The sequence below is a fragment of the Hetaerina americana genome, unplaced genomic scaffold (genome assembly GCF_022747635.1).
Source record: "Hetaerina americana unplaced genomic scaffold, ioHetAmer1.1.p SCAF_8, whole genome shotgun sequence".
Classification (NCBI taxonomy): Eukaryota; Metazoa; Arthropoda; class Insecta; order Odonata; family Calopterygidae; genus Hetaerina; species Hetaerina americana.
The window spans coordinates 34,508,226-34,521,613 of NW_027287427.1; the positions used below are offsets into that span (position 1 = coordinate 34,508,226).

Consider the following 13,388-nt stretch of genomic DNA (forward strand, 5'->3'; position numbering starts at 1 on the left):
TGAAGGTAGAATATTAACTTTTACTAAACGTTTAAGTAGTTTTTTTAAGTAAATGGCCTTGCAAGGTAAATGTTCAAAAATGGTTGAAGTGCCTGCTCGAACCACCAACAATATTGTATTCTCAATTCGATATCCAAGTCAGATCGTGGACTGGAGCAGGTTACCTTCGAACTATTCCGTGATTTTGCTCTCCAATAGGTTTCTGGAATGCCTTTGCGTCCCTCTTGGACGGATTTAATGATTTTTTTGTTGAATTGACGGGAAGAGACAGATTGGTCAACGTTTTAAAGGGCAGGGGGGTTCATCGTAGCGCATTGAAGCTTGATAATTACCCTGAGTTTGCAAATGACGTGGATTTGGAAATTTCAAATATTTTTACTTCAAGTTAGTCATATGTCACGCCATATTTCTTTGATTAAATGATTCTGAAACTTAATATATGTCTTTTGGACAAGATTTCTGGGTCTAAATCGGTTATTGTGGGTATGTGCATGGTTAAATGGATTAGTTGTTTTCGATCATCTTGTATGATTATTGCAGTATCAGAAGAGATACTAATAACAGAAAGGCATTGCTCAGCTTTTAGTGCGGATGAAACTTCTTGGATGTATGGTACGGTTGGGAGGAATACAACTTCTGCATGATCCTCCTACTCATGCAAGGAGCCAAGGGAGTGACAGAGTAACCTTTAACCTTTAGTCCGACGAATGCATGAAGAGTAATGCAGGTACTGCACTTCATAAGTTCTTTCCACGGATAACTAACGAATCACAAAGGGAGCAATGTTTTGAGGATGTCTTTTACTTTCAGCAGTCATTTGGTGTGATATAAATATTAAAACCATAGACTTTGGTCAGTAGTTACACCATTCCCAGCGATTAACAGAAATATTTTTCACATTACTTAAGTAATTTTACTGCGATCGAATTTGCTGTGTAGCCGACTATATTTCCTTTTTTCCTCAACAATTACGGTTTATTTTTACTATTATATTAGTTTATTAATGATGGTTAATGGGGGAATACTAGTGGACGAGGAAAATGGTAATTTAGGAAAATATTGACGCGTATTAGAGTATACCTCACTAAAAATTAAGTTAATCCTTTTTTTTATTCCTTGCCTCAGGAAAAGTCCGCGGCGTTTTTCAAATGTGGGCCCAGTCAACTGAATCGGTTTGGCGGAAAGCAATGCATGAGGAAACATTCTGATTTAAAAGAAAAAAATAATAATGATGATCGTGGAAAATCAGTGAAAAGGCGGCTTTTACAAAAAAGAACGCGGTGCCTTTAAGCCGTGCAATGGTGCGCGCGAGGGCAGGTGTTTGTGACCTTTTCCGCACCTTTGTGACCGCCAACGGATGAAAACATGACTTCTCCAAATGCGCAAGTAAGCCTGCGTGAGCAACAGCATGTCACACAAGTCCAAGTCGATTAGTTAAGCTTGTTTCTGTTTTTTTTTGCCACGTCTCACCTGCCACACCCCACTGAACACTCCATCCTTTCTCCCACTTTAGGAATAAAAAAAAACGTAGTTCACCTTCCCTCTCCATCCATTCAACGACCCCTCGGTTTTTATCCTCCCCCTTAAATCCCATCTCCGTCGCCTCACTTTTAACCTCCTCCCCCCCCCCTCTATCCCCTGGGATCCTCCCTCCATGCAACCTCTCTTACGCCAACGCACCACACGCACAAATCACACACAAGCACAACTCACACACAAGCACGATCCTTTAGGGTTCACCTCAACGACCTTATATGGCCGGGAAACTGGGCATGCAAGAGAGACGGACAGTGCGGTATTCTGAGCCCAGTTAGAGGGTCGGCGTGGCGGGAGGATGCGAGAATGGAGACCGTTGGTAAGGGGGGCAGCGGGGTGTGGAAGTCGGGTTAATACGTACTGCCTCCTCCCACCTCCAACCCCCCCTTGCAAGATGTTCTAAGGACCGGGTAGCCCGTGTGTGCGTGCGTCTCAGTGTGGATATGTGCCCCTTTGTTGCGTGTGTGCACTTGGAAATGAGTGTGGGCGTATGCATGTGGTACGGGTGTATATTTGTTTGGGTGTACGTGTGGGCGTTTCTCCCTGTCTTTCTGTTCCCATGAGTATCTCTCTCTCCCTGACCCCTCTCTGTCTCTTTCCCCAGACCTCATCCCCCCCCAGTCTCTCGTCCCATAGTTCTCCCAAGTCTCCCATCCCCTCCTCCTCCACCCCTTGTTGTCTCCCTCTCTCACTTTCACAGAAGAAGGCCCTCCTCCGCTTCGGTAGTGATAAAGTCGGTGGTGCGGCGTTGCCAGATTTTGGGTCAAGGAAGGGAGGGTTCTTTTAGAAGAGGGAGGGAGGTTGGTTGGTCGCAGATGAAGAGGGACGAGAGGAGGAGGGTGGATGTGAATAATGGCCTTGCGTAGTTTTGCGGGGAGCTGAAGGTTGAGGGTGGAAAACAAGTGAGTTTGAAGATGTGCTCTGGGAGGGGCGCGAATTGGGGGTTGGGCGGGAGGCGGCGGGTTAAGAAGGCCGCAGGTAGGTTTCGTAAAGAGTTTGCTGTGGTGTATGTATAGGTGTCTGGGGTGTGGGTAGAGAAAATGCCAAGGAGCCGCGACAAATGCAAAATCACGGATTATTGTCATGTGGTCAGAGTTATCGAGTGGGCTAAAAGAATATGAGCTGAACAATAGGTACCATGGAGAAAGATCGCTGACAGTGATCTCATAAATGAGCAATACCAAGGCCATTGTTTTACGAATAGATTAATTTTCTTTACCCTACCAATATACGCGTGGACCTGAAGTTCGCGTCAATTATTTTCTTAAATAAACCTAACAGATTAATTTTTTTACTCACAAAATTACCGCAATTCTCAATGATGAACAAAAAAATTGCCTTGGTGCTAAATATGTTCTTAATCCAATTACATTTTAGTTTATAGTCTTTATATATTCTCACCAATTAACGGTGGATTTTGGTTAATACCTGAAAATTATTATCCAGAGTCCTGGGTCTTAATCGTCACACCTCTTTTCCACTACGTTCTTCTCCTTTTTCTCACTTGCACTATATTATTTCCTTCCTCAGTTCTTCATGCTTTCGACTTCCTCTCACGCTGCTCAAAAAATCGCCCACATTGTCCCCTTTTTTGTCTTCTTTGAATTAAATTGTACGAATAGTCAGAGAAAACACCCAATACCATATGTGGCATTATTGTTTTAGTGTTATTGTTTTATTTAATTTTGAAACTACCCACCAAAGGAAAGTTATTTGAGCAGAAACTTTAATTGACATATGAATGGATGCTTTCTTGAAATAGATATTTCATGTAATATTTCCAAGAAGACTTGGAACCGCAATCCAGTGTGCGTTGGCAAGTCCCTCCAGTTGCTCATTTACCACAAAATGTATTATTTTATTGCTAGAAAACCTCTTAAAGGTTTGAAACGTAGGTTTACTATTGGTTGAAGGTTTTTTTTTGTTGTATTAGCATTTTCTAATAAAAAAGAAAAATGTCTCTCACTTGAAAAATGCTATAGCATTCCTACCTTTAATCGTTCTGAGGACTGCCACACAATGTCGTTAAGGTTCAGTGTACACACAGTTCCTCTTTGGGTTTAGCAAATAGAAAAGTGATCAGACAAATTGAATGGACAAATGAATAGACCTAAATCTTACTTCTTTTCGATTCTTCATCTATTGATGGAAGATCTTACTTGGTAAATCTACTTATGCCTAGCTGGTAGCTTGATTGAGAGTTTCTTCGGTAGAATGAATTCTAAGCTAAATAAAACTAACAGGGAAAAGTTTTAAGTGGAATAGTTCGGTTGGAATTATTTGGGCATTTGGGTGTTAGTAAGATAATTTTCAGGTGAAATTTGTATTTGCAAAGGGAAGGGAAATGAAGAAAAGCATTATAGTTGAATATGTGAAACAAAATTAGTAAAGACATTATATGAAAAATAAAACGCAGTGTGTGATTCGGAAGCATGGCTTTATTGACTAGTGAAAGAGCCTCAAATTTAGGCTTCCAGAATACAGGCGAGGAGAATATCGGAAAAAATAAGTTAAACTGTGAGGAAGGCAATCAATATTTTATAAATTGATGGAAAAAATAGGATTTTCTTCGGTAAAATTCATAGAAGGCAGACTATATACACGTATAAAGTTATGCAGCACATCTTGAGTGGTAGTTTATTGCAGATACCAGAAATATTGTCGTGGAAAAGCCATTCGACTAGAAGGGATTCCGAATAATTTTATCGCTAGGGAATTTCTTGCATTTTTAGGAATATCAGTGAATGGCTTCTCTGGATTTATTTTTTATCGATTTCCCAAAATATCTGTGAAGATACTAGAATTTTCGGGACCCTGATAGAAGAGAATATGTTAAGTTATCATGGATGGGAAAGAATGGGAGTTTGGGACGACAGGGGTGTTAGAAAGAAAAGAGAAAAAGAAAAAATAATTTGCGTAAAATAAGGTTTTGGTATGAAGGAAGTTCATCACGATGCCTTAGTGATAAGGAATGGTCGAAAGCCTACCAATAAATTGACTGGCTAACTAAGATGATGGTGACCATATTTTAATAAAACAAATAAATGAGGGTTCGTAGAGAGAATGCCAAAACTTAAAACTTCCAAAAAAATGGCACACCTGGGTCCGATGAAACTTAAGCAGGAGAAGAAACGGGGATGGCCTAAGGGCTTCCACTGAAATAAGTGGGATAGGAGATCAAGAATAGGAGAAGTATTTTACTCTACGCTAGGTACATGCAGCAGAAAAATACAGCGGAAACCGCATCTTTAAATATTTAAATAACATCCAACAAGTCGTTTTCGTGGTGACGTAAGGAATTTCAATTTTTGTAGAAGGTGCGGAGTGTCTACAGCCACCACATTTTTTTGATAAATTTGGCTAAAATGGTCATATTGACAAACATAATGAAGAGTATTGAAATACTCGCAGCATATCTCTCCTATGATTTGCATTAACTTAGGATATAATTCCATTATATCAATTAAAGAAAAATAAAATCTATAACTACCCAAGCTTGCTTGAATAATACGCGTCCGCTCGTCGATCAAGCCCCGCTTGCAATATTGGTGCTGTATCAGTTCAAGTGGTTCAACACCAGGAAAAACCGTTGACATGGCAAGTGTCGGTAGTGTTTAAATCTCAATGCAAAAATTTCTCATAAACATGACTGAAAAAGGCCTGGCTAGGCCTACAAATACCTAATATTTATATTTCACAGTTTCTTCGAAGCAAAAATTTGCAGGGCTTTTTTTTTCTCGCGAGAAACCACTGACTAAACTTACAGTCGCGAATGAAAAATATTGCATATTATAATATTTTATTATCTCGGATCTCATTCAATCTAAGCTCGTGAGAGAAGAGTCTTGTAAAATGACGCAAATTTTTTTTTTGGGCGCAAGGTAAAAAAAACAGAATGGAGAGGTTCTCGTGTAAAAGTGTATAAGGGAGTTTGTGTTACTCATCGATCCTGAGAAATTGACGATAATTGACAAAATTGTAGAGAAAGTTTCAGAATTTACAAGTGAATTTCAGCAGAGAGGAGAGCCCTCGAGAAGCACCCCATAACCCGCTACGCATTGAGAAATATTTAGGTAGAAACTTACTCTTTTTCAGAAACCTGCACAAAGATAAAATCCCTATCTGAGCATTATTATGAGTTAATGTAATTCCTCCTCCATAAATTAAATTAAGAGCTCTAATGGAGTTGGAGATTAGGGGCATTACACGCCATTTCTTAATGGTATTGTCGTCTCTTAAGCGGGCCTAAAATAATGCACCAGAGGCTGTCCCCCAGGAGCACCGGGCACTTCGAGCCGGCCCCTAATAGAGAGATGGTGGGAGGTAGGGCATAGGATTGAATTAAGAGAGAAAGTGAGGATGAGGAAAAGGGAGAGAATGAGAAAGAAAGAGAAAGGAGCAGAGGAAGTGGAAGGAAGGACTCTGGAATTTTTTTATTATCACCGGTTCGAACAATCTCCAAACTACTTCCGCCTCTTCCTTCACTCCTCCCTCGCCAAGGAGTGATGGCCAAAGTTTTTGGCCTCTTTCTCTTTCATCCTCTTTCCGTTTTCATTTTCCGCGCCGCCGCCGAAAGGGTTTCCTCCTGAGAGAAAGAAGGATAAGGAAATACGTGAAGGCGCGTATTTGCCCGTGATCTGGGAATTGGATAGTACTGTGAAAAAATTCATGGAATTTAGTAAGAATGTGGTAGTTTCCATAAGAAAACGAGAGCAACAATACGTTTCTACTCGCTTCCACTTACGAATGGTATTATTTTAATGTTTTTACTCCTATACGATATATTCAGCTGTTTAACAATATTACTTAAACCCATAATAATTCTGTTATTATTAATTGCGTTGTATTCTGAAGGACTTTCCCCGTAATGAATGATTCTCAATTATGTTGATCATCCCGAGAGTTGTCCGAAATCAATTTGTCTAGCTTTCATGGTTTTTTCTTAATTGAGCGCGTGGATTGATGAATTACTAAATAGTATGCCACGTGTTCCCGCATGGAATAATGGAGTGGTTGTACGGTACTGATAAAGCTTAGTTTCAGAATTTTTATATAATTTCAGTTGTTCTTCATGGGAGTTCATTTTTTCTTTTAGGATTAATGCGGAAGCTGTATCAGATAATTTGATGGTACAAGTATAAAAAGAAAATGTTTTTGCTATGATACTAGGAGTATAGGGGGAGTGTCCAATCATATTAATCATCAAAACTCCTACGTTTGCATGTAGGCAACTGCTTTTTATTTCTTCTAACGATATAAAAATGCATTGCCATTTAATTCAAAGTTTGCTGGAATCGATGTTTATAAACTGCAATCTATGGATAAAAATAGCAAAATTGTTAGCTTTTCCATGGATGCTCCTGCTATGACTTTTGTTTTTATTTTGGCATTAAAATAATGCATTATTCAGAGATAATCGATCGTGCAAAGTATTGGATTTTGTATTATTCAAGGTAATTCAAGAAGTCAGGGTCCTAGGTTTGCTGCAGATATTATTTCAGATATTATTTCAGTTATATTAGTATAATAATTAGGATGATATAGGTACTAAAGTTTCGTCAATTATTTGAAGGAAAAGGTACATTTGAAAACTATTTCTATGTCCCGCATAACTGCTATTGCTACGGGTTTTTTGCTAAGTATTTAAAACAACGATTATAAGGAATTAGAATTTCCCATAACATAGAATACACAAGTCATCACATGTTAAAACTATTAATGTTTGTCGTTCAAACATATTGAGGTGCCTACTTAATTTAACTGGCGAAATATTGTGATTTCCTCTACGCGAATTCGATATGAAAGATCTCATTAATGAAATGTGTAAAAAACTTTCAGTGGGGCATTACACTTGTGGCATTGGTTTTGATGACGCAGATGAATGATGTTACTGGATTTTTGCCCACTTCAAATTGTTTTAATGTAGTTTTTAGTGAATTGAATATTAATGCATTCTCGAAACTTCGAGGACAATGAATTGTTTACATAAAAATAAACGACCTCAGGATATTTTCAGAAAAGTATGCTTTGAGGTCTCCTGTACTTTTGTTGACCATTTTCCTAAGGATGTTTGTGTCTGCGCGTTTGTGATTTAGTGCCCATATTCTGGACAAGATAGCAAATATTAATCCGGGCAGCATCAAATATTATAATTACAACCTTATTTATGTTGCATGATTGATTCGATTTTAGCATACATACGACCTCAAGAAATGAGCGCTGAGCTCCAGGGAAGCCTTTTGTTTCAGTGTCCATCGACAGAAGAGCAAAATGAGTGAGAGACTTGAGAACTATTTTTATTGAAATGTATAACTTTTGTTTATATATGTATATGAGAGGAGAAATAACAACATATTTTAAGAGGGTTTTACGTGACCTTACACCCAATAGAGAAAGGCATAGCTGAGAAAACTTCAGAAAAAAAGTCTGGTAACCAATGCATCGAAGATCCTGGCATGAATAATAAACCTAAAAATGGGGAAGGAAGCGGAGTTATCAATGAGGTCCAATTTACATTTAGAATACGTTTAGGAACTAGAAAATCTATTTTTATCCTCAGACCCATCGAAGAGGATACAGAAAAATGAGAAGAACGATAATGCATTCGTAGATACGGAGAAAGATTTTAGCAACGTGGACTAGAGCAGTGTATGACGTACCGTAAATCAGATTTGAATGAGCTCTACATCAAAAGGAGATTCACACACGCTTTATGTAGATAACAGGCGGCAGTGGTTAGATGTGTTGAAAGCAAGGGAGAAGCTAAAATAAAGAAAGGAGAAAGGTATAGTTGCTCTTTATAGCCCTTAATATTATATGTTTTCATTGTGACGGTAATTAATGAGCTCAAGGAAAAAATAAACTCCAAAAGAATTTAAGGATATGAATGCTGCGGTTTGTGGATAGCATGGATGAATTTACATAGAAAAAATATCTGACGTGGATGCTAGCCACAATTGATGGGGGAATGAATAAGAACAACCTCAATATTAAAAACATAAATAATAAGGTAATGGTTTGCAGTCGAATTAAGAAATAGGAATACTCCACGTCAGAAGACTCCAAGTAGCACTAGAGAAAGACCCATTGGAACAAGGGGCGCAGTTTTCCTATTCCTCAGGGTCACTGGTGATGGAAGAGACAAGAAGGATATCGTGAGAATAATAGGAATGGCTAAGGCTCTCTGTCAGGAGAAACAATTACTAACGGCAAATAATACTAGGAAGGAAGCAAATATGTAAGGTTAACTATTTTAGGGTATTGGGAAAACAGAGGAAAGAATGTTAGAAGCAGTGGAAATTTGGTGCTAACGAAGAATGCTTTAAATAAACTTGTTTAAAAGAGTGACATACGGAAAAAATACTCCCAGGAGTACATGAAGAGAAACCTATGAAGGATACGTAAAAGAAGATGCAGGATATTGATTGGATATATCCTAATGCTCGGTAACTTAATGAAGGTCTAAATTGAAGGAAACACGCAGGGAAAGAATTAAAGAGGAAGGTATACGGTGAGTCATAAGAAACAGGTAATGGAAAATGTCGTTACTTGGAGCTGGGGGAGGCTGAAGGGATCGGCAGAGAGCAGGATAGTTTAAAAGACTCGTAGAAACCAATCCTTCATGATGATTAATAGTGATGCCAGGAACATAGGCATGCTTTATTTTTATAAAAGGCATCATCCATGAAGAGAGGCATAGTATAGAGTGATATAGTATGTGATAAATTGCAAAACCCAGGATATAACTCTTCCTCTCTTTTAAGCGGACGGGTAGAAATGATTCGATAAACTACTATTTTTCTATAGACTTAATCAGACCCAAGTTTTCGTACACGCAATAATGAAATTAGTGGAGGGATATGCTTCTAAACTCGTTGCGCTTGCCCACTGTATCCGAAAAGTGGAGCGCCGAAAGTGATGTGTTAGCCGAACAAAATGTGTTTAAAAAGATTAGAATGGAAATCCGACCTTTCCAGGTATAATTCTTTCATAATTACAGGTGATCAACTACATTTTTATCGGATATTATCTTTGATATTCTGGGGATGGAAAAATACAGAGGTAGAGTTAATTTCTGAAAGATTGTCGCCGGTTTTTGAACTTGTTGGATGTTCTTTTGTATTCACATTTTTGTTAATTTTTCGGCGAATAGTCAGAAGAATAACTCTTAAATTTAAATGTCGTATTTTACCCTGAGTTAGCGTGAATATTAAATACCATTAGTAGCAGAAATACTCCCTGAGGATATTAGATGGGTCCTGTCATATCGTCAACTTATAAAAAACCGTTTTGGGATTGAAAATATTTTTTGCAGGTAGCCCTTGCATATATTTTTTCCTTATTTTATTTTTTATGCCCTAACTGATATCCTTGTAAATTTTACATTCAAATCGATATGATATAAGATTCTGTCAGTGAGGAATCAAATGGGTTGAAAAATTATAGAGAATAATTTATAGAACGATTAGCCTCTGGGATTGATATCAATGCTCAAGTAACTAGCGAACTGTAGAAAGTACATTGAATAATTTATAATATGAAATGAATATTTAAAAAAATACAACGAAATGAAAGTGTTTCACAATACATATTAATTTTGCCACAGTGGCCCATTTATTTTTTTGACACGTATCTGATGCTCACGCCCGCCATATGGGACCGCACGAAATTTTTTTAATCTCCGTTGTACCGCTCGTCTTTTCCCCACTTTGACAATTTTTCTTCAAATTCAACACGAAAATACACACTTACCCCTCAGGTTTCCCAACGGGTCGTGAACTAAGATGATATTCTTTCATTATTTTCCCACTCATGAAGGATTCGTTTCGTAACGAATTCTATTTATTTGATGGAATTTTGTCCTAACCCTTTGAAGAAGCATGCCAATAATGAAATGCTTATTATGCATGTTCTAGACATGCCAATCCATTAAATTTTTTTTTCAGCACCCCCGCTCAAATCCATTTTTAAGTTATGAGAAAACTATCGTAAACCATTCACAATAACGAAAATAATGAAGTTGTATCGTAAATATTTGATGCAGAGTTGACATTAGAATTGTCAAGTTTTAAAACTCTTCGCGTACATATTCCAACAATTATTATTTTCGCATTTTAAAATCCAGTTTAAGCTTATAACTCTAGTCCTGATGGCTAATTAGGGTTTGTTTAAGGTTTTAGTTCTGAAACAATTTAATTAATGCCTAAAATATTTGTTTTGGATGAATTAGATATTGCTGAAAATCAAAAGAAGTGATTGTCCATCCATTAATGGGCTTGTTACCATACTGTTGTAAAATGGGGAACCATAAGTTTTTTCCTCACTTTTGATGTATTGAAGTTCCTATTGTTTTGAACATTTAAGAAAGTGTAATTTCTTTTCTCCATATATCGCTCGTCATTTCTTTGGCTGAAGAACTATTTCTGCTTTTTTCAGGAAAGTGGTGCCATTGCAAAATAACTCCTTGGAAGGATAACACCAAGTCATCAGGAATACTCCTCCGGTTATGTAGGTAAGTGGAACACATTTAAAAAAATGTTTATACCTTCAATTCATATTGAAATGGGTAAATATTATTTAAACTTAATTAATGCGGAGGCACTAGCTGTATATCAACTAACTCTCACTAGTCGGGAAGTTTGGCGCAGTTGATTAGTGAATATTTCCCCCGGTGAAATTGATAAATGCGTATTCGCTCTTCCAAAAAGTTGATGATTTACTTGCTTTGTTTTAATATTGTGCCATTGATTGTATGTTTAATCATTCGATGGTAGGCAGTTTTGCCATAAATTGTTAAGAATTGATTTGCTTAACTCAAAATGTCAATTTTAAATATTAAGTTGGTACAAAATATTAAGGTTTTGTCCTCGATAGGCTCTCTCTTCAGATTGGGTGAAGAGGGAAGCCTATAAATAAAACCTACGGAGAGAAGAGAGAAACCATTTGTAAACAACCCGAGGCACGAATTTGCACTGAAGGCAATAACTGTCGGAAATATTAAGAGAATGTATTACAGGAGACCAAGGATGAAAAACTGAAGCGGTTAGGGAAGGCATCAGCTCAAAGAATTGTAAAGGAAAGAAAGTATTAGTCATGAGTAACTGATCGTAGCACTTTTCCACTTGATAATTTTTTAAATATTTTACGACCTGACGCCCGGGTATCGATATTACATCACCTGATGATGATGTAACGCATCGAAACCCGGTCGTAAAATATAAATATATTTTATCAAGTGGAAAAGTACTACGATCAGTTATTCATTACGTTCGACTTCCACCATATCACGCTTGGAGCTTCTCAATTTTAAAATATTGGTAGTTAACACGACGGCTTGGAAAGATGTTTGCAAACGATTTGTCGGACTGAAACGCATGATGATTATTATAATAAATACACCTAGACAATTACAGTTTCCACCAAATCAAATTATAAATTTAAAAATTAGAATACCAGGACTTTAAGCTAATAACCACACATGTATGAACCGTTATGCCAATCTTGGAATATTTTTTATATCAAGTGCTAGGCATTTTCAAAAAAAATATCAATTATCAGGTCCCTTACCATACTTATTCAACCGAATTGGTTTTAAACTTCACCAACTCTCTAATGTCGTCATTCCTAATACATATATGTGTGTATACAGAGATACAATTTATTGCATAACCCCAGATGACTTTTCGGTAGTAAAGGAAACATACATTGACGAATGATTTTCCGTTCACATTAAAATAGAGAAAGGTTCCTTTGCTGTGAATGATCGAACTTAATTGTACTTTAGCAAGGTTCATTTTCTTGTTTGACATCCTCTTTACATAATTTATGGGAGTGCTTTGGCCACGTACCGAATACGCTTTGGGCTAAGTGCAGGGTGATATATATGTATGTATATATATATATATATATATATATATATATATATATATATATATATATATAGAAAGAGAGGGAGAGAGAGTTCTCTTTCAAGTTCTTCTGTGTTTTAGCACTCAAATAACACTCGTATGTCTTGAAATCATCTAAACTGGTCCACTTATTCTGTTTAAATGGCTCTCGACTCATTCGCTGCATTCCATGTTCGTTTGAAATGGCTCTTTATCACTTTATGTCGAGTTGAGCGAGCCCTTTACGATGGACTTTATTTGCTCGATTCATTATTTCCCACGAGCCCATTACACTTCATTCTCAGTTGCATGATTCCACTCGGTTTAATTTGCATCCTTTTATCTTCCCATTCACCTCAATCCCATTCCACAACCGCTCGCTCCATCGAGCTTACAGGCGGTTGAGGGCGTAACCAACTCCTTTTTCCTCGAGTTCTCCTCGCAGATGTGTTGAAAAAAGGCTAAATTTGAAAGGAAGACGGAATAAAAAGGGAGAGCTGGTGAAGGGGTTTAGAATGAATACATGATAAATTTTCCTAATTTCCATTTTACGCCCGATCACACGTTACTTAGTACTTAGCTCTGTACCTGGCTCTCGGCTTCCAGCAGGTTCAATGGTGCCACGTCACGTTAGTTTAAATACGTCATCGTTTTCGTAGCTTTCAACGCACTGCCATCTTTCTTTATCGTACACGCCGTAGATATTCCCAATAATGGTACAAGTTTACCCAAACAGTAGCAATATTTTTTTTTCAATAAACTCGGTCATATCCCGTGTGAGTTTCATCGAGTGAAATATCCTCACGTTAGCCCAACTGTTGAAATTTATGAAGACATGTCCATGTCTTATGCTCAAAGAATACGAGATAAATAAACTGCGGAATATTCTAAGGATGCAAACGCTTGAGGATATGAACAAACAGTATTCCTCAAAACTTTTTGACATTCAAACACCAATTTCGGTTT

General features: G+C 37.5%; 1 long non-coding RNA gene across 1 annotated transcript in view; it reads left to right on the forward strand.

Annotated features, from left to right (window-relative positions):
* The window catches only part of LOC139698025 (uncharacterized), a 152,224-nt gene that overhangs the window by 76,651 nt on the left and 62,185 nt on the right, over positions 1–13,388 (forward strand). The window contains exon 2 of the long non-coding RNA XR_011702839.1: positions 10,972–11,047. This is a non-coding gene — a long non-coding RNA (uncharacterized lncRNA). The remainder of the gene's footprint in view (positions 1–10,971; positions 11,048–13,388) is intronic.